A 21,597-nucleotide genomic window follows, 5' to 3' on the forward strand; every position below is an offset into this window, starting at 1 on the left:
TGACACTTAGGAAACACGTCAGGGAACACAATGACTTAACTGTGCCATCACAATCTGTAATCATATCTTCTCACTGCAAGTACGTCAACTGTATCGACTCATCCAAATTGTAGTTTCTACAGCTATTCAAATCCATGCAATAAAACCCACAGTACAATAATTGAAACTCCTGGTGAATGTCCTAAGGTATAGTGATGCTCCCTGGTGCTTTATTCCTGCACCCCTAACCGGAAGGAAGAGGTAACAGAAGGTAAGTAATACCTCCATTAATAGGAAAATGTGCAAAATTTTTACTTAAACCAATAGATGTAAAGACAATCATGCAAGCAACACCAATCTGGGGTGACACATGGGCTGCGTTTATACAGGCAGCGCAATTCTGATAGTTTGTGCACTAATCTAATCGTCATTGAAAAATATGTTGGTGATTTTTCAAAAGACCAATGAGTGGAAAAAATAAACTGGGCTGCATGTATAAACACAGCACATGTCTTCCCTGACAGGTGTTGCTTGCTTTATCTAGTAAGTGGTTTAAGTATATATTTTTTTATTTAATGGAAAAGTGTTCACGCAGCACTGAAGACAAGTGCAATGTTGCTATGTAGACTGGCAGTAGATGTCCCTCACTACCATGATGAGCTCTATTTCACACTGCGAGACGCATTTGATTGATATTCCCCCAGTTGTTACATAATTGTGCAATTCATAAGCGCCTAGCAATCAGTTGATCCATGAGAGGGGAATGGCTGGGGCAAAACCGCTATAACTATCTTCTGTTCGCTCTTCATGTGGGTGCGAGTACACCGCAGCTACTTGAACATCTTTTCCGCATTCAAAAGCAAGCCCTCGAGCGCGCGCAGTATGCGCACGGGGACCCAGAGCACATTTCGCTCGCAGTGGAATTACAACTTAACTTGCAGAGTGGACAAGAGAAGAAGTCGTCTCTAGAATACGTTCATTCTATATTTAGAGACTACCGGTATACGTTTTCCTACAAACAGGTAAGACGCATTCTTAATTTGGGTTTTCTTAGTGAGAGGAATGCTCTCTTTGTGGTAGACTACCCCAGTGTAAAAAAGTTGTCACATTTTCCTAGCATACATTTAGGTGGCGCATTTCAAATTATATTTGTGTATGTTGTCTATCCGTGTTACAATGTTGGTTTTAATGTGGCCTACAAATCCCACATATCGCAGACTCACCTTTACTTTACGTAAGTACTAAGTAGAGAGGTAGTACATTGTGGGAGGCAACCAGTCGTTCTAGTGCAGGGCTGCCCAATTCTGGCCCTAATGGTCCTAAACATTCTAGTTTTCATCCTCATAATCAGGGACTCATTCAGACCTGAGACACCAGGTGAGTGCAATGAACTACCAGGTAGAAACAAAAAAACATAAGTGTTTCGGCCCTCCAGGACCGGAATTGGGCAGCCCTGGTCTGAAGAGCAGAGACTTGTAAAAACGCATCCCTTTTGAAGACGGTTGAATCAACTTTCCCTTGTCCTCTTTTTAATTGGGGACCTACCTTTTGTATTGTAGCGCATTATAAAACATATTTGCTCAAGTACACATCTAATAGTCTATTCAACCTAAAATCAATTTTTGATTTGCCAAATGGTAGCCATAATTATTATAGGCATATTTATCAAAATATAGGGGACCAGATCTGTAGTGTCTGACTACATGTCCATCTAAAAACGATCCCATTAATTAGGAAATAATAAAGGCTGTTTTTATACATATGCAGCAGTATCTCTTTTAAGAATGGGTTTTCAAGGGTTTTCCCCCTAGTATTTACCCTTTCAACTCATCAGGTTTCCTTTGTTTCTCAGTGGCCTGCCCATGGGAGATAAGCAGGATGGATCTTCCCCTTATTCCCTACAAAAACAGGGAATCTGAAAGCCTCCAGTGTGTTTCGTCACATAATAATACCATATTATGTTACAATTAGAAATACAGTGAGTGGTGTGCATTGATTTGCCCATATGGCCCCCAAATCTGAGAGTATTACTGTATTTGACTCATAAGATGTTTAAATTGTTGGAAGAATGAAAAATAACATCTGAGGTTCTCCCTGTTAGTAGGCTACCAAGCAGTGTAATCATGAGATTGAGCAAGGTTTATTTTTCTGGAAAAGAGCCTAGCTTAAAAAATATTCAATTTACTGGGGGTGTAAGTAGGGCATTTCCTAACCCAAGTTTCTAGACCAAGTATGTATCTCAGACTAACAGTAGAACACTATCCCACCATACGACCGACGTGCCTGTTTGGCAAGGCTTTGGTCGGATAGTTCTGATTCGGAATGCATCGTTTGCATCGGCGAACGGTGCCCAGGAACTAATTAAATTCGGTAAACAATAAGCAGCGCTGACATGTTATCTTTTTTCCATGTAATTCAATTGGGAAAAAACAATCATGGCTATGCATGAAGGTGGATTTAAACAGGCTTATGCAAGTTACAGTTAACGTGACAAATAAGACGGCAATATCTTGTCTCATCCTTTGCCGCACAGCTGGGTGTAACAGCTTGCCACTGCAGACTGTAGTGCCTTCAACTTGGGTCAGAATGGGGCATTGGCACAATCCCAACAGAACCATCCTCAGTCTGGATAATTTCCCTTGTGTGGTGAATTGTATATAATATAAAACTGCTTGTAGACTACTAAGCCCAAGGTATTGATGCCATTTCAATGTCTCATGTCAAACGGCTTCGTCTGCTCTAACAAAGAAGAACCATCTGCATATAGATGTCACCAGTGCATACATTGGGCTTTGTATATGCTATGTGTGTCATTTGGCTGATTACATCACTAACCCATTGTCATTTTGACTCAGTGGAGAAATGTATGCACCTGCCAGTGCCAGCACTAAATACGTCCAGACAGACACAGCAGGGGCCTGCTGCTCATGGATAAGTGAGTCAGTGTTTAGTGTCCTCGTAGTAGAGCAGTCAGATCAGTCTAAACAGTGAGAAGTGTTTTAATGTTTTCCATTGATGTAATTATCTATTGTGTTCTCTCCATAATGTGATGTCTACTGCTCTACGGTAGTGATGGAAAGGCTGGTACTTTGATAGATTTTACAGTTTGAATAGTTGGGATGGAGCAGAGCAGGCCTCAGTACTACACTGAGGAACAAGTCTACACTGGCTGGTTCTCCATCCTCATTGAGAGTTTTGTGTTGAATCTCTAATCATTGTTTTGCCTGAGTTGTTTTTCCTACATCGTGGGGTGTTTGTCCTGTATGGCTGTCTGTCTGACCCTGTTTGTTTGTGTGCCGGACCATATTGCAGGCAAATATTCTGATTTGTCAGCAATTATTAACTTTCCTAAAATCCTTAACTTTTAGGGGCCCGATTTTTAAAGGGGAATAAATATATTAAACAGTTTAGCTGTTGATTCCACTGGATCGGAGGAAGAAATATATTCAACTGTGTCATGGAACCTACAGTATGGGTGAAGAAGACACGATGAGGAACATGCTGTATGCAGCGCCATGTTGAATTCAACATCTTTCCATTGGTGGTAAAGATAGTACAGACGGTGAAGATATACAGGCAGTTACAACAGGAAGTGAAAGTGTCTGTTTGCAGGTTCTCTTGAGAACGGGGGTCACCACAATCTGTCAGAGCCAGTCCTGCGTAGTGAAACTTGTGTACACACTCTCCCTTACTAGCTCTCCTGTGTGGAAGACTAGTGCCGCTCCTCCAGCTCCTGGAACCCCTGAGAGTTTCAAATGCTCCATTTGCTTTAGTGCTCCCTCTGCTTACGTACATCAGTGTAGCTAGCTGGAGCGCTGTTTACGCAAACAGTCAGACTGAGACACACACACAATTGATTGTGAGGTCTCTTGTCCTCCGTCTCAATGTGCCCATCTCCTTCAATTCTCCCCCCCCGGTTGACATGAGGAGGCTTCAGTGTGCTAATCCCTGGGAACACACAATGAGGACTAATCTGACTCATTAACTCTGACTGCAGGGCCTCCAGCCAAGGCCTTCTACTAATCCTGCTGCACCACAGCCCTCACCACAACCACCCACCCATCAGGATCATACTGTACACATGCAACACAGACTGGCAGAATGTTATGCACTCTCAGTGAGATATGAAAATTGACAAAAAACAAAAAACTATGGGTTTATTCGTTCAAAACAAAGTTTCTAGGTGAGTAATGGCATTTATGTAGCAGACGTATTGTTGTTTTGGTAGAGGATTTATTCCTCTCTATGTTATGTCTGGTTGTAAAAAATATAATTTAGGAGGGGGTTGGATGTAGGCTATAACTTGTGCATTTAGCGTTCCATTGCTGTTGAATGCTCTAACGCAGAACGTGTTTGATCTATTTGCAGTGTGCCACTTGGCAAGTCGTGTTCTCCATACCTGTTCCCATCAACATAGCTGTAAGGTTGACATGACCTTTTGGGTGAAGTCCCCCTGTTGTCACTCCCAGGATATCTGCCTCTTTTGTGTTCTGTAAGCGTAGGAAGTTTACCCCCTAAAAAAGAGGGGCATGAGGACAACATTATTCGGAGCATGGTTCCTCCCAAGCAGCTAAAGGATAAAGAGACCATTCTATATGATCATCTACATACCTTAGGCTGTTCTTAACTCCTCTGTTATAAAAGGCCCAACTTGACAATTTACCTTTGGCACAGACATGCACTAATGTAATGTGTTCTGTGAGAGGGTTGACTTAGATTTAATGGAAGCAATCACATTACCCACAACATTACCCACAACACGTCACTGTTGACCTGTTGAAGTTCTAGTATCATTATTTACATCAAGTGTTATTTGTTTTATTTAGATTTGAAGGTATGCGCCTTTATATACAAATTAGTCCAGCTAACAATAATACTGTATATTATGAAAACATTTTGGTCATTTTACCAGATGCTCTTATCCAGAGCAACTTACAGTAAGTAGTTAGCACACATTTTTTGTACTGGTCCCCTGTGGGAATCGAACTCACAACCCTGGCTTTGCAAGCGCAATGCTCTACCAACTGAGCCACATTGCAAACATTTGTATCATTACTGGCATACTGTGAGCTGGCACACTGACTAGGATTTAGCTCATTGCTCAGCCAGGAGTCAGGACACGACAGACAGTTGTCCGTCTGTCTGACTCAGCCTGCCATTATCACAGCTGTTGTATCAGGACAGACTGAGCCTCTAGTCTGCTACTCTATAGTCTTACTACCTCTATTCCTCAGTCAGCTACTCTACAGTCAATGACACTCTTACAGCCCAGAACACCTGCAGTCAGTTCAGACTGCGCTTTGTGTGCTGTACCACTACCTACCCAGCATGTGCATTAGTAGCCAGCCAGGTAGGCAGTCTTCACACCTCATTTAAATGATGATTACCAGACCACTGTTAGCAGATTGGAGAATTACTGGATGTGATTATTTTTTCAATTTAACTAGGCAAGTCAGTTAAGAGCAAATTCTTATTTACAATGACAGTCTACAGGGGAACAGTGGGTTAACTGCCTGTTCAGGGGCAGAACAACAGATTTTTACCATGTCAGCTCGGGGATTTGATCTAGCAACCTTTTCAGTTACTGGCCCAATGCTCTAACCACTAGGCTACCTGCCGCCCCAAACATAGAGATGAGAAACTAGATGGAAGGGTTGACCTCCTTCATCTATTCCCAGCATATGCTTAGGTTGTGCAGTACGGGGTATGGTAGCTAAGTTTGGTTATCATATAATTTTTGGCTGTGACTCCAGTAGTCAACTTGGATAATTGTTGAGTGCACTAATCACCACCACACCAAACCCAAATCAAACAGGCTAATTTCCCCCGTGTCAAATAAAAAGTTGTTGGCAACGTCTCTTGAGATGTGAACAAAAGAGACCTCAGTACAGACCCCAGGACTAACCTCTGACCAGGTGGTCTGGCTAATTGCCTGGATCCATACGAGAAGTCTGTATATAAGGAGTTGCTGAGTGTCATGTAATGGAGGAATGCCAGGCACCGGCCTTAAGATCTCTGGCTCACTCTGAATGTCATCGCTGTTCTCTAACACGCTGATGGACAAGTCTATCTGAGGGAGCTGTGACTCATTAGTTTACCTCAGGACAGACTTGTCATGTGGTCTTTTTAACTGTCAGAAATGGTTAAACTTTCTGAGTCTGTCAATAATATGGAGTTAGGTTTCCTCAAAAGGCCATCGGTTATACACTGAACTAAAATATAAATGCAACATGTAAAGTGCTGGTCCCATGTTTCATGAGCTGAAATAAAAGATCCCAGAAATGTTCCAAATGCACAAAAGCTTATTTTTCATTTTGTGCAAACATTTGTTTACATCCCTGTTAGTGAGCATTTCTCCTTTGCTAGATAATCCATCCACCTGACCGGTGTGGCAAATCAAGAAGCTGATTAAACCACATGATCATTACACAGGTGCACATTGTACTGGGGACAATTAAAGGCCACTCTATTTTTGTCATGCAACACAATGCCACAGATGTCTCAAGTTTTGAGGGAGCATGCAATTGGCATGCTGACTGCAGGAATGTCCACCAGAGATGTTTCCAGAGAATTTCATGTTAATTTGTCTACGATGGTGTATTTCTGTCTGTAATAAAGCCATTTTGTGTGAAAAAACTCATTCTGATTAGCTGGGCCTGGCTCCCAAGTGGGTGGGCCTATGCCCACCAATGGCTGTGCCCCTGCCCAGTCATGTGAAATACATAGATTTGGGCCTAATGAATTTATTTCAATTGACTGATTTCCTTCTATGAACTGTAACTCAGCAAAATCTCTGAAATGGTGTGCGTGTTGCGTTTGTAGTTCGTATACAGTGCCTTCGGAAAGTATTTAAACCCCTTGACTTTTTCCACATTTTGTTAAGTTATAGCCTTATTCTAAAATTGATTAAATAAATAAAAATCCTTAGCAAAACAGATACCTTATTTACATAAGTATTCAGACCCTTTGCTATGAGACTCGAAATTGAGTTCAGGTGCATCCTGTTTCCATTGATCATCCTTGAGATGTTTCTACAACTCGATTGGAGTCCACCTGTGGTATATTCAATTGATTGGACATGATTTGGAAAGGCACACACCTTTCTATATAAGCTTCCACAGTTGACAGTGAGTGTCAGAGCAAAAACCAAGCCATGAGGTCGAAGGAATTGTCCGTTGAGCGCCGAGACAGGATTGTGTCGGGGCACAGATCTCGGGAAGGGTACCAAAACAATTCTGCAGCATTGAAGGTCCCCAAGAACACGGTGGCCTCCATCATTCTTAAATGGAAGTAGTTTGGAACCACCAAGACTCTTCCTAGAGCTGGCTAAACTGAGCAATCGGGGGAGAAGGGCCTTAGTCAGGGAGGTGACCAAGAACCCGTTGGTCACTCTGGCAGAGCTCTAGAGTTCCTTTGTGGCGATGGGAGAACCTTCCAGAAGGACAACCATCTCTGTAGCACTCCACCAATTAGGCTTTTATGGTAGTGGCAAGATGGAAGCCACTCCTCAGTAAAAGGCACATAACAGGCCGCTTGGAGTTTGCCAAAAGGCACCTAAATACTCTCTGACCATGAGAAACAAGATTCTCTGATCTGATGAAACCAAGATTAAACTCTTTGGCCTGAATGCCAAGCGTCATGTCTGGAGGAAATCTGGTACCATCCCTACGGTGAAGAATGGTGGTGGCAGCATCATGCTGTGGGGATGTTATTCAGCAGCAGGGACTGGGAGACTAGTCAAGATCGAGGGAAAGATGATCGGAGCAAAGTACAGAGAGATCCTTGATGCTCCAGAGTGCTCAGGACCTCAGACTGGGGTGAAGGTTCACCTTCCAACAGGGCAATGACCCTAAGTACACAGCCAAGACAACGCAGGAGTGGCTTCAGGACAAGTCTCTGAATGTCCTTGAGTGGCCCAGCCAGAGCCCGGACTTGAACAAGATCGAACATCACTGAAGAGACTTGGAAATAGCTGTGCAGCATGCTTCCCATCCAACCTGACAGAGATTGAGAGGATCTGCAGAGAAGAATGGGAGAAACTCCCTAAATACAGATGTGCTAAGCTTGTAGCGTCATACCCAAGAAGACTCAACGCTGTGTTCGCTGCCAAAGGTGCTTCAACAAAGGACTGAATACTTAGTTATTTAAAAAATGTTTTTATTGAATATCCCAAACATGCAATATACTTGCAGTGAAGCCGCTCAACAACCACATCATACCAGTCATCCAACAGACTCCCATTCAGAGTGACACACAGCAGCATCCAGGGTCAATGCCCTGCTCAAGGGCACGTTGACAGATCTCCCACCAGGCCAAAAAATGTGAACCCGAACCCTCCAAGATTTCCTCCTCCCTTCCCCCACAGTTCCCCAATAGCTGTCCCTCAACCGTTTGAGACCCCTCCACATTCCCTCCCACCAAGAAGAAAAATAAAAAACACAATTCCATTCCCCACCCCCAAGAACCGCCCCCCCATGCACCAACAACCAAGAGAATGAAATAAAGAGAAAAAAGAAAGACAGAAGAAAACAGCAAATAACAATGCAAAAAATGTTATTTAAAAAAATAAATACATTTAGAACAAAGGACATCTAGGACAACTAAAATGATTACAGCAATGCCAACTGTATATGTTTGGGTGCATGTCTGGCACTATTACATGTACAGTTGAAGTCGGAAGATTACATACACCTTAGCCAAATACATTTTAAACTCAGTTTTTCACAATTCCTGACATTTAATCCTAGTAAAAATTCCCTGTCTTAGGTCAGTTAGGATCATCACTTTATTTTAAGAATGTGAAATGTCAGAATAATAGTAAAGAATTATTTATTTCAGCTTTTATTTCTGTCATAACATTCCCAGTGGTTCAGAAGTTTACATACACTCAATTAGTATTTGGTAGCATTGCCTTGAAATTGTTTAACTTGGGTCAAACATTGTGGCTAGCCTTCCACAAGCTTCCCACAATAAGTTGGGTGAATTTTGGCCCATTCCTCCTGACAGAGCTGGTGTAACTGAGTCAGGTTTGTAGGCCTCCTTCCTCGCACATGCTTTTTCACAAATTTTCTAAAGGATTGAGGTTTGGGCTTTGTGGTGGCCACGCCAATACCTTGACTTTGTCCTTAAGCCATTTTGCCACAACTTTGGAAGTATGCTTGGGGTCATTGTCCATTTGGAAGACCCATTTGCGACCAAGCTTTAACTTCCTGATTGAGATGTTGCTTCAATATATCCACAATTTTCCATCCTCATGATGCCATCTATTTTGTGACGTGCACCAGTCCCTCCTGCAGCAAAACACCCCCACAACATGATGCTGCCACCCCCGTGCTTCACGTTTAGGATGGTGTTCTTCGGCTTGCAAGCCTCCCCCTTTTCCCTCCAAACATAACAATGGTCATTATGTCCAAACAGTTCTACTTTTGTTTAATCAGACCAGAGGACATTTCTCCAAAAAGTACGATGTTTGTCCCAATGTGCAGTTGCAAACCGTAGTCTGGCTTTTTTTATGGTGGTTTTGGAGCTGTGGCTTCTTCCTTGCTGAGCGGCCTTTCAGGTTATGTTGATATAGGACTCGTTTTACTGTGGATATAGATACCTTTGTACCTGTTTCCTCCAGCATCTTCACATGGTCCTTTGCTGTTGTTCTGGGATGGATTTGCACTTTTCGCACCAAAGTACGTTCATCTCTAGGAGACAGAACGCGTCTCTTTTCTGAGCGGTATGACGGCTGCGTGTTTATACTCGCATACTATTGTTTGTACAGATGAACGTGGTACCTTCAGGCGTTTGGAAATTGCTCCCAAAAATGAACCAGACTTGTGGAGGTCTACAACAAAAAAAAATCTGAGGTCTTGGCTGATTTTCTTTTGATTTTCCCATGATGTCAAGCAAAGAGGCACTGGGTTTGAAGGTAGGCCTTGAAATACATCCACAGGTACACCTCCAATTGACTCAAATGATGTCAATTAGCCTATCAGAAGCTTCTAAAGTCATGACATATTTTCTGGAATTTCCAAGCTGTTTAAAGGCACAGTCAACTTAGTGTATGTTAACTTCTGACCCACTGGAATTGTGATACAGTGAATTATAAGTGAAATAGTCTGTCGGGAAACAATTGTTGGAAAGATTACTTGTGTCAACCACAAAGTAGATGTCCTAACCGACTTGCCAAAACTATAGTTTGTTAACAAGAAATATGTGGAGTGGTTGAAAAACGAGTTTTAATGACTCCAACCTAAGTGTATGTAAATTTCCTACTTCAACTGAATATTATACTGGAAAAAATCAGTTATAAATAATTTTGTCTTAGTTAAAAATAAATTGTCCTCAAGTAAACTTTGATAAAATTTCCAATATCCCCGTCCACGTGGAAAATCTATAAGAGTTATGTGAATGCCAATTAGATGATGATCCGATCGCATTCTGTCTCAGAATAGCTGTCCATCTATAAAGACTTTGTCCACAATGAGAAAGGCACACTTACCCTTCTCCCTTTGTTGCCTTTGTACCGGATACAGTTCCCGCTCAGCCCAGTCAAAACTGTTCGCTGCTCTGGCACCCCAATGGTGGAACAAGCTCCCTCACGACGCCAGGATAGCGGAGTCAATCACCACCTTCCAGAGAGACACCTGAAACCCCACCTCTTTAAGGAATACCTGGGATAGGATAAAGTAATCCTTCTACCCCCCCCTTAAAAGATTTAGATGCACTATTGTAAAGTGGTTGTTCCACTGGATATCATAAGGTGAATGCACCAATTTGTAAGTCGCTCTGGATAAGAGCGTCTGCTAAATGACTTAAATGTAAATGTCTTACGACGTTCATTTATCTCCCTTGGAAATTGGTAATTGAGACTGAATTTGGTCCCTTTAAGCTCCCTTCCCCTGCTTTTGATCAGCTCCTTTTGTTGGTTGTGTTCAAATTTTGCGATGATCGGTCGGGGACCCTTGGTCTTGTCGCTCCAAGTCTGTGTACTCGGTGGAAAGCCACCTTGTTTACAGTTTCTATAGGAAGTTTCAAGGCGGATTGCATGAATTCTCTGATCGTGCCCTCTGGATTATTGGATATCCCAGAAAGAAAAAAAAAGTTCACGCATGCTACGACTTTGTATGTCTAGTAGCGACTCCTTTATCATCCTCTTTTCCCTGAGTAGACAATCCATGTTGGAATCGTGGATTTTTACCTTGGCTGTGAGCATCTTGTTTTCTCCTTGGAGCGTAAGAATTTCACACTGGCTGAACTCCAAACTCCCCCCTCAGCCCTGCTACCTTCTCACACAACTTTTCCGGTGTTGCAAGGATTCCAGCCAGAGCACTAGCCTCTACTTCAATGGTAAGTAAATCGTCTGTGCCTGTAGATGAATCAGTTTTTCTTTTCTTTTTTGTCGGGTTCAAGTTATTTTTTGAGGTAGTGGGATCTTTCCATGATGGAGTATGCTATTCCTCCATAGCGTAAAACCGTTAGTACCCGTCGATTTCCCTCAGGATCTCCTTAGTATCCTCTTTACTGCAACCAGTTGTTTTACGAAAAGATAATGAGTCTGTCCCACGATGACAACAGGTGTCTTTAGTACAGCCAGCTAGCACTCGCGGAATCCACGCAAAAAAAATGGAACACAATCTTGCAGTCCCAGCTGTAAAGGCTAAGCGCATCGTGGAATCTTTAGCAACAAAACTTTAGTTTTGATTAAAATCGATTTTAATGGAGGAAAAAAGTAATACAAACAACACACCGAGTGTAGACGGTACAATGTTCTGTTGTGCACTCTGACGTATCGGATGACGTACTGCTAATCGTACTGCTCGACTGAATACTTATGTAAATGTGATATTTCAGTTTTTTAGCAAAAATGTCTAAACCTGTTTTTGCTTTGTCATTATGGGGTATTGTGTGTAGATTGAGGAGGGGAAAAAAACGATTTAATACATTTTAGAATAAGGCTGTCGCGTAACAAAATGTGGAAAAAGTCAAGGATTCTGAATACTTTCCGACGGCACTGTAGATTAGTTAAATTCCCCTTAAGCAGACCCACAGTCTGAGGATGTGCTTTCTTTTCAACACTTTCAAACAAGTCGTGACCAGATTAGTTAACATGTGCCAGTTTTTCTTTTCCAATAGGCTTTAGATTTAAATGTTTTACAAAAAGATAAAATCAAAGTTTATTTGTCGCGTACACAGATTTGCAGATGCTATTGCAGGTGCATCGAACTGCTTGTTTTTAGCTCCAAGATGTTTGGATGTCAAAGTGTGTAGCATTGCAATATGCAGTATAGCAGCTGTTACATACAGATTTCATCCAGCTAGTATTACCTTGAGCCCCTCTGTCTCAGGCTGCAGTTCTGAACACCGGCAGTCTCTTTTGAAGAGCTGAGGAGACTCCCACTCAGTGAGACTGCCTTGGGGGCGTATAGGCCTATTTGAATCCTATAGACAAAAACCATATGTGCGTTTCGGAAAATGTTTTGATAGACTTGATGAATCGTTATAAGAAGTATGGCAAGGAGGTATGAAATAAAAAATAAAAAATTGCATGCATAATTGAAAGAGAAGTGTGACGACACAATCTTTCAATAATTAGACTTGATGTGGTATACACATTCCAAAAAGGATAAATATTTGACCGTATCATCATTTTTGTAAACTAACATTAAAGGGTCTTTTTTGCAAGGGCTCATTTGTTTCTCCTGTTTGAAGTAGATGGGTGTTATAGTGATGTGGTGCTTAGAGTACTCCATCCCATCAGTGGAGAAAGTGCTCTTCACGTTATTGTCCGGTTAATTGTTCCATTTCCAGGAATCCACTGGTAGCCCTTGTGAAACCACCCATCAGAATCCACTGTCATGCGGCTGGGCGATAAAACATTCCAACACGAACTCACACTCCCTAAATGTTGTGATGGATTAAAGTCCACAGTCCGCGTGCAATTGGCTACAAATACTTCTACATATGCTCTAGAGATGACAACTTAACGCGTGTGTGTAAGTAGTCTGAGTCAATGTGTGCGTTTACACTGTGTGCATGTTTCTGCCTAGCATATGATTGTGTGGGTGTTATTCTTTTTTTCGATCACGTTTTTTGTTGTTGCGTTCTTTATGCTTGCGGCTCAAGGACATTGTGTTATGCCTATGACAGCGCCCTAACTGGATAAGTGCCATTTGATGCTTTTCACAGCTCCCCTAGCTATAGTATTTTAGCTGGGTGTCCTTTTTATCAAAGACTATGCCATTTGGGGACTAGTCAGAGTTGGTATTTTGAGTTGGAACAAATAAGTATGAATAAGTGGGGTGACTTCATCGCCATTACTGTCCTATTGGAACAGAGGGTTAGAAGGTGCGGTCCTTGGTTTGGTGAGTATTTATCTGAATACTTTGCTAATATGGAAGTACAATGCATTGCTAATGTAAAAGATGCAAGCTCATTATTACGAAGTGAGTCTAACGATGCAATATTATGTCTTACAGGTTGTGTAGTGGACCTGGACAGTAATGTATGATTGTTGTTATTGTTCGGATGTACTGTACTCTCTCAGATGGTTAGTTCTTGCATGCCACAGCGAGGTTTGCAGTAGCTGGAGGGATGCTTGCAGACTGGAAACGTGTTCAACAGACCTTCATTTTGCTCGGTTAGTTAGTGACTGATTTTTCATGATTGGGTCTCTGTTTGAAGAGAGGTTGTTGAGGACCTGTTTGGCTGAATAGTGAGGAACACACTGACCCTAAGCTGGAGGAGGCAGGAAGGGATGCAGGGATTGGATGGACTTTGGCTGGTCTATTGTTTTGAGAAGACCGCACCACAGTGAGCGAATGGATGCTTTTGTGTTTTGCCCTGCAAGCAACTGGATCCTCTAGATGTGGCCGCCACCCCACATATCATCCTTTTATCATGCTGTCAGTCACACAAGGACCAGGACTGTCATCAATTGTATGTGATGCACTGGCCTCTACCTGACAGTGGAGAGACTAGAAGAGCCTTGATTTCAGGTGAGGTCAGAGGTGAATTGGAACATCTTCATGAAACACATTACTCATCAAGCCAACTAAGTATGTTCTGTCTTCCAGCTCAGGGTTTCCCAAACTTGGTCCTGGGGCCCACCCTGGGTGCACGTTTTGTTTTTGCCCTAGCACTACATAGACGATTCAAATAATCAAAGCTTGATGATGAGTTGGTTATTTGAATCAGCTGTGTAGTGCTATGGCAAAAACCAAAACGTGCACCCGGGGGGGGGGGCAGGACTGAATTTGGGGAAACCCTGTTCCAGCTGACAAAGCACAACCTTGAGCTATAAAAATGCCCTTGCTATTTTTAATCCCCTGGCCTATGGTCGATCCCCTTTTCAATGTATGAGTGATGTAGGTTCCTTGACTTTCTGGAGTCCCAAGCGTATTGTAACCCTCTGGAGTTCTAAGCCTATTGCAACATAGTTGACCTTGGTGGGCTGAACTGAAAATGACATCAAATCAAACTTTATTTGTCACATGCGCCGAATAGAAGTGTAGACTACCGTGAAATGCTTACTTACAAGCCCTTAACCAACAGTGCAGTTCAAGAAGAAGAAGATATTTACCAAGAACACTAAAGTAAAAAGTAACATCATAATAATAATAATAATAATAATAATAATAATAATAATAATAATAATAATATCGAGGCTATATACAGGGGGCACCGGTACGGAGTCAGGTACGGAGTCAGTGTGCGGGGGTACAGGCTAGTTGAGGTAATCTGTACATGTAGGTGGGGGCGAAGTGACTATGCATAGGTAACAAACAAACAACGAGTAGCAGCAGTGTACGGGGGGTGGGTGTCAATGTAAATTATCTGGGGGCAATTTTATGAGTTGTTCAGCAGTCTTATGGCTTGGGGGTAGAAGCTGTTGAGGAGCCTTTTGGTCCTAGACTTGGCGCTCCGGTACCACTTGCTGTGCGGTAGCAGAGAAAACCGTCTATAACTTGGGTGACTGGAGTCTCTGACAATTTTATGGGTTATCCTCTGACACCGCCTAGTATATAGATCCTGGATGGCAGGAAGCTTGGCACCAGTAACGTACTAGGCCATTCGCACTACCTTCTGATGGGTCTTACGGTCAGATGCTGAGCAGTTTCCATACCAGGCGGTGATGCAACCGGTCAGGATGCTCTCGATGGTGCAGCTGTAGAACCTTTTGAGGATCTGGGGACCCATGCCAAATCTTTTCAGTCTCCTGAGGGGAAAAGGTTTTGCTGTGCCCTCTTCACGACTGTCTTGGTATGTTTGGACCATGTTTGGATAGTTCGTTGGTGATGTGGACACCAAGGAACTTGAAACTCTCGACCCGCTCCACTACAGCCCCGTTGATGTTAATGGGGGGCTGTTTGGCCCGCCTTTTCCTGTAGTCCACGATCAGTTCCTATGGTCCTTGTTGGATACAAAACCATAGCCTGCTTCTAACAGAGTTATCCAGAAAACAGATATTATATATTTTGTGCTCCGGTAATGACATCAATCATTGCTTTCAATGACATAATTTATCAAAGACTGAGGCTGACTGACTGTTGAAGCTTCCCTTTTTGAAGATGTCCTTGCCCTGTTGTCAGGGAAATTAATCACGGTTGCCAAGGAAATGAGACTGTGGTTGACTACGGTGTTGACTAAGGTTCGCCTTGGCAAGACTATTTTGATGCGAAAGTAGACCCACATGCTTGGATGCAGTGTGCAAAAGCCATCAGAATTCATTTGGAGATCCATTTGTCCCATTGTTAGCTGATTATGCATGTGAATTAGTGGCTTTATTGACATTTCCACTCTGTAATACACTTAACCATGTTTCTGTTTTTTGCTTCTGAATGCAAGAATAAGTGGGGTTAATCAGTTCCGTGTGTGTGAGGAAACAGAATGAGAGAGCGAGAAAGGAGAAATTAAGTTTGCTCTACCTTGGTTGCCTTGATGCTGTTGTCTGGGTTTCTATGTTCTTATATTAGAGGTATTTAAATGCAGGTGGTTTGGGGGGGGAATGCATGTTATTACAACTCATACAGTACCTGCATAGCTCAGAATCTTTCCATGACATCACTCCTACTGTAGGCATGGTTTTCATTCCAAACAAGCCATTCTTGTGAGAGGTGATACAATTAGGAAAGAGGACTATAACAACCGTATCGAGAGTAATGTATGCTACTGCTCTGGTGTGTAAATGAATGCTATGAGAAGGATAATACCTTTTTTCTAAAAAGGAGAAACTGCTAAATGGCATAGAACCCTCAAATTAAAATCTGGACTTCGAAGCTTGTTCCACTGCTTTTTCCCCCCATTCTTCCCCTCTAATCAGGCACTGGGACACCAGGTGCATGCAATTAATTATCAGGTAGAATAGAAAACCAGCAGGCTCCGGACCTCGTAGGGTAAGAGTGGTATACTCCTGGCATAGAATAATGGCTCTTTGTGTGCCATTTTCAAGCCAGTGTCCTGTTATTAATTAGACACATCTGTGTAGCGAAAGAGTAAGTGAGCATGTGTGTTTTTGTAGTTTTCTAACGCCAGCCGGTAAGTGAACCAGTGAAGGTTGTGGACAATGGAGCTGTGGAATCCAGTGAAAGGAGGAAATTCCTGTGGCGTTCAGGCTGAACGATCTTCCATCCTCTGAGACTTAGCTGCTTTTAAAGTCAGCTCGGTTTCTCATTGATATACTGTTGCCTATTTCCTGGAAAGATGTTTCATTGGTATCCTATCCTCTAGGGATTTAACAGCACCCAGCCAAGGTCATACCACTGAAATGAGTCATTACCATGTTGATATGGTATACTACTAGAAGTAACACTTGGAGTGTACACTTCAAACTTGTATGATTTTGTCTGTGAAACACTGAGTAAGGGCATGTGGCAATGACTCGTGTTGAGGCGGAGGAGTAGGCCGCCATCTCCATTCTCCAGCCCCACCACAGTCCCTAGTACACCAGACACACCCAGCTATAGAGAGTAGCCTCTCCTTTAGCTCAACTCTCTACCGCAGTAGGAAACTCTCCACCAGGAAGGGTGCTGGTCGCTTCAGACATTCCTGACTGTGTGGTTGTTAGACTGAGTCCTTTTCGGTCACATTCCTTGGTGAATACAGGAGGCGCTTTAAAAAACAAACTGTAACCCTAGCTCTGCACATATGGGTTGCCCGCTGGCACAGACAAGGGGTGCGTTGAGAGCTGTGCGAGTCTCTGTGGCGACAGGAGACATAAAGTAGTGTAAGGCTGAGGAAATCTGGATATATTAGTGTAGATACGAAACTCCATCCTAGGATCAGGATGTTTAGTGATAATTTACTGGGCAGTCCCCAACGAAGGACACAGATGCAGACAGAGGCTGTGCCCTAATCAACAATGATGACAGGACTTGTGCACATTGGGGATGGGGAGGAAAGGGGGATGCATTAGCCATTAGTCTTCTCCCGGCTCCATCCACATCCACTCCAGTGGTCCTCAGAGGAGGCATTGAGGGTAATGAGAGCTCCCTGTGGTCCCCGAGCTGCTCCTGCGTCACTCCTGCTGTCTGGTTGGTTGTTCTCCGCAGCACAGCTGTAATTGAGAGCTTAACAGTGCGTACTCTCTGCTACACTCAAGGCGCATACAGAGTTGCCCTCTACAACGTCGTCTTTTGGAGCTATTGTCATCAGCAGGGGATCACAATAACAATAACTGGGTGAGGCTGATGCTTAACCGTTTCTCTGTGGCCCTGCTCTCTGTGGCCCTGCTCTCTGTGGCCCTGCTCTCTGTGGCCCTGCTCTCTGTGGCCCTGCTCTCTGTGGCCCTGCTCTCTGTGGCCCTGCTCTCTGTGGCCCTGCTCTCTGTGGCCCTGCTCTCTGTGGCCCTGCTCTCTGTGGCCCTGTCTGGAGGGTGTGTGTTGGAGTAGACTCTCTGGTCTGGTCCTCAATGGCTGAGTCTGGAGGACTGGAGTTGAGCCAAGCAGCTGCTGCTAGCTTTGAGTGTTCTGGCTTGACCGACGATCACTCCCTGCTGTCAAATCCCCACTACACACCCAAGTCACTAAGTTTTTAAAGTCTCCCATGCTGCATACACACATAAGCTGCCATTTACACACACTCCTTTCAAACACACACACACATCAATGCACTGACATGTTTGGCATCAACTGGAAGTAAAGCTTCTAAGCACTGCCTCAGGCCTTCACGGTATGCTCAGAATTTTCCGATAGTGTTCTGATTTACAACACCGCATAGACTCCTCTATTTGTGCAAACAGGCAGTCTGCACCACCATTTTCAAGACTTGTTCACCTCTAAGTGGTTTCTACATCTTCAACATCTCTAAGTGGTTTCTACATCTTCAACATCTCTAAGTGGTTTCTACATCTTCAACATCTCTAAGTGGTTTCTACATCTTAAAGAGGACACATTTTACGCCCTATGAGATCAACTTAAAGGCCACCGTTCCTGAATGACATTACTGTCTGTCTCCTTTCTGTGATCAAGTCACCAGTGTCACTGCCTCGACTGCTGCTGAGGTTACAAGTCAGAAATCACAATCTTAGCTCAATCCTATGTATTTTACGTGCTGTTGTGCTTTCCTGTGACCCCTAACCCCCTGTCCCTTTAACAGACCTGGGGGAGCTGTTTTGAAGCCCCCGTGCAGCCATTTTGGTACTCCTCCATTGTTAAAAAAAAAGAAAACTTTCGGGAAGTTATATAAATGCATTTATTAATGTCTACAGACACCTTAATGCATACTTTTAAATTATATTAAGTGCAGTGAACATGACAATTTAAAATAAAAAAACGACATATTCCTTAATATATTTTTTAGCGGTACTAATGTTATTGACCCCACTACAACAAAGAAATGCTTTTAAAATATGTAATTTACTGAATTGCTGTAGAATTCCATTAATTCCTATGCAGGACTGCTCCTTCTGGGGAGTGCCAATATGGTGGCCGGAGGCCTCAAAGCCTCTCATTGCCCATTACATATTATCCACAGTCCTGGATTTCTACCCATCATTGGTTCAAATACTAAACTCAGCAAAAAAAGTTACATCCTCTCACTGTCAACTGCATTTATTTTCAGCAAACTTAACTTAAGATTCAACAACTGAGACATAAACTGAACAAGTTCCACAGACATGTGACTAACAGTGGACAAATGGAATAATGTGTCTCTGAACAAGGGGGGGGGTGTAAAAAGTAACAGTCAGTATCTGGTGTGGCCACCGGCTGCATTAAATACTGCAGTGCATCTCCTCCTCATGGACTGCACCAGATTTGCCAGTTTTTGCTGTGAGATGTTACACCACTCTTCCACCAAGGCACCTGCAAGTTCCCGGGCATTTCTGGGGGAATGGCCCTAGCCCTCACCCTCCGATCCAAAAGGTCCTAGACGTGCTCAATGGGATTGAGATCCGTGCTCTTCGCTGGCCATGGCAGAACACTGACATTCCTGTCTTGCAGGAAATCACACACAGAACGAGCAGTATGGCTGGTGGCATTGTCATGCTGGAAGGTCATGTCAGGATGAGCCTGCAGGAAGGGTACCATATGAGGGAGGAGAATGTCTTCCCTGTAATGCACAGCTTTGAGATTGCCTGCAATGAAAACAAGCTCAGTCCGATGATGCTGTGACACACCGCCCCCAGACCATGACGGACCCTCCACCTCCAAATTGATCCCGCTCCAGAGTACAGGCCTCGGTGTAACGCTCATTCCATCGACGATAAACGCGAATCCCACCATCACCCCTGGTGAGAGCACTTTTTTGCCAATCCTGTCTGGTCTAGCGACAGTGGGTTTGTGCCCATAGGTGACTTTGTTGCCGGTGATGTCTGGTGAGGACCTGCCTTACAACAGGCCTACAAGCCCTCAGTCCAGCCTCTCTCAGCCTATTGCGGACAGTCTGAGCACTGATGGAGAGATTGTGCGTTCCTGGTGTAACTCGGGCAGTTGTTGTTGCCATCCTGTACCTGTCCCGCAGGTGTGATGTTCAGATGTACCGATCCTGTGCAGGTCCTCTGCCACTGCGAGGACGATCAGCTGTGCAATTGCAATTGCAATTTATTGCAATTTATTGCCCTGGCAATTTATTGCAATTTATTGCCCTGGCCACATCTGCAGTCCTCATGCCTCCTTGCAGCATGCCTAAGGCACGTTCACGCAGATGAGCAGGGACCCTGGGCATCTTTCTTTTGGTATTTTTCAGAGTCAGTAGAAAGGCCTCTTTTTAGTGTCCTAAGTTTTCAAAACTGTGACCTTAATTGCCTACCGTCTGTAAGCTGTTAGTGTCTAAACGACCATTCCACAGGTGCATGTTCATTAATTGTTTATGGTTCATTGAACAAGCATGGGAAACTGTTAATTAATTCGTAAAAATCCAACTATCTTTGAAAGACCGGGTCCTGAAAAAGGGACGTTTCTTTTTTTTGCTGAGTTTTAGGGTATTTCAATTACTTCCAAAAAAGTAGTTGAATATTGGCATCTATTTGAAAATACTGAAATACACAGACGAGTGTGTTTTCAAATATTTAAATTAATGCATTTAAACATGCACTATACAGAAATCGCTCCGCCATTTCTTGGTTGCTGAAATTCTAATGGCCTAATTTCAGTTTGTGACAAAACAATCAGTCATTGTGTAGAGAATCAATGTACCATCTAAACCTCTGAAATATATTTTCCACAACCAATAATATTGTATTGTCAGCTGTTTGAAGCTGTTGAACAAAACCGAAAGTAAAAGATGCAAAAATGGAACTTAAGAACGGGAAGCATAGAAATAACGCACATAGAACAGGATCTACCACTTCTTAGACTTGCTTTCAATGAGAATGAAATATCTATAACTCTCATTGCTATGTGAATTTGGCTGGGTAGCCCAAAAAGTTACATATTGTAGCTTTAAACCCTGGTCTGTTTGATCCTAGGGTAATTTTAAATAATGTATTTGAAAATAGTTTCGAATAGTAGGCTCAAAATACTAAAATACACCAAAAATAAGTATTTCAAATGCATATTTATTTCAACCCAGCTCTGCCTGGTGATAAAACATGTTTTATTCCTAGTGCTTTTCAAGCACCGAAAGACACTTGTACGATAAGCCTATCTCTCCTCACGACAAGGCACCATTTAACTGATATGTGAACTGTCTGTATATGTAAAGCCCCGGAATGAGGACAGATGTGGCCATCAGACCCACCCGCAGGCAGTGTCTGCCTGACGCAAAGACCCTCAGCTGCTGCTGCTCTGGAGGAATTACTGGAGGATTACATTTTTTGATTTGTGGTGAAGCTGTAATCCACTAGCCTGGCTAAACCAGACTGAAAACTAGAGCAGCTAAGTGTAGTGGCGTCACAGACCGTAGGAATTGGAACACTATAGTAACTTAATAGGATCTCTATGAGCGGCATTCAGTCTGTTTTAACCAGGCTAGTAGGCCTAATCCACATGCCGTCTCTATTAGAGACTAAACCTCAGGACCGCCTGTGGAGAGACTGTGGGGTGGCGGGGCAATGAGTATATGAACTGTCCGTGGAACCAGATTAAATGATGGGCCTTGTACACTAGTACTAGGAATTAAATAGTATGGTGGGATGGATGAAGTCAGTCTGTGCATAGACTCACAGGGGGAATTTTTATCCTCTGATCTAAA

The 21,597-nt window shown here is 43.1% G+C and overlaps 1 protein-coding gene across 5 annotated transcripts in view; it reads left to right on the plus strand.

The window, feature by feature from the left end:
• Positions 1 to 743: 743 nt before the first annotated feature.
• The window catches only part of LOC106587576 (adenylate cyclase type 2), an 84,920-nt gene continuing 64,066 nt past the window's right edge, over positions 744 to 21,597 (plus strand). Inside the window, exon 1 of one of the 5 annotated variants that reach the window (XM_014176095.2) lies at positions 744 to 1,001. The gene's annotated coding sequence lies outside the window, so the exon portion shown is untranslated. The remainder of the gene's footprint in view (positions 1,002 to 21,597) is intronic. The other 4 variants (XM_014176097.2, XM_014176096.2, XM_014176098.2 and 1 more) reach the window with 4 other exon arrangements.

Source organism: Salmo salar, chromosome ssa26 (genome assembly GCF_905237065.1).
Source record: "Salmo salar chromosome ssa26, Ssal_v3.1, whole genome shotgun sequence".
In the NCBI taxonomy this organism is placed as follows: Eukaryota; Metazoa; Chordata; class Actinopteri; order Salmoniformes; family Salmonidae; genus Salmo; species Salmo salar.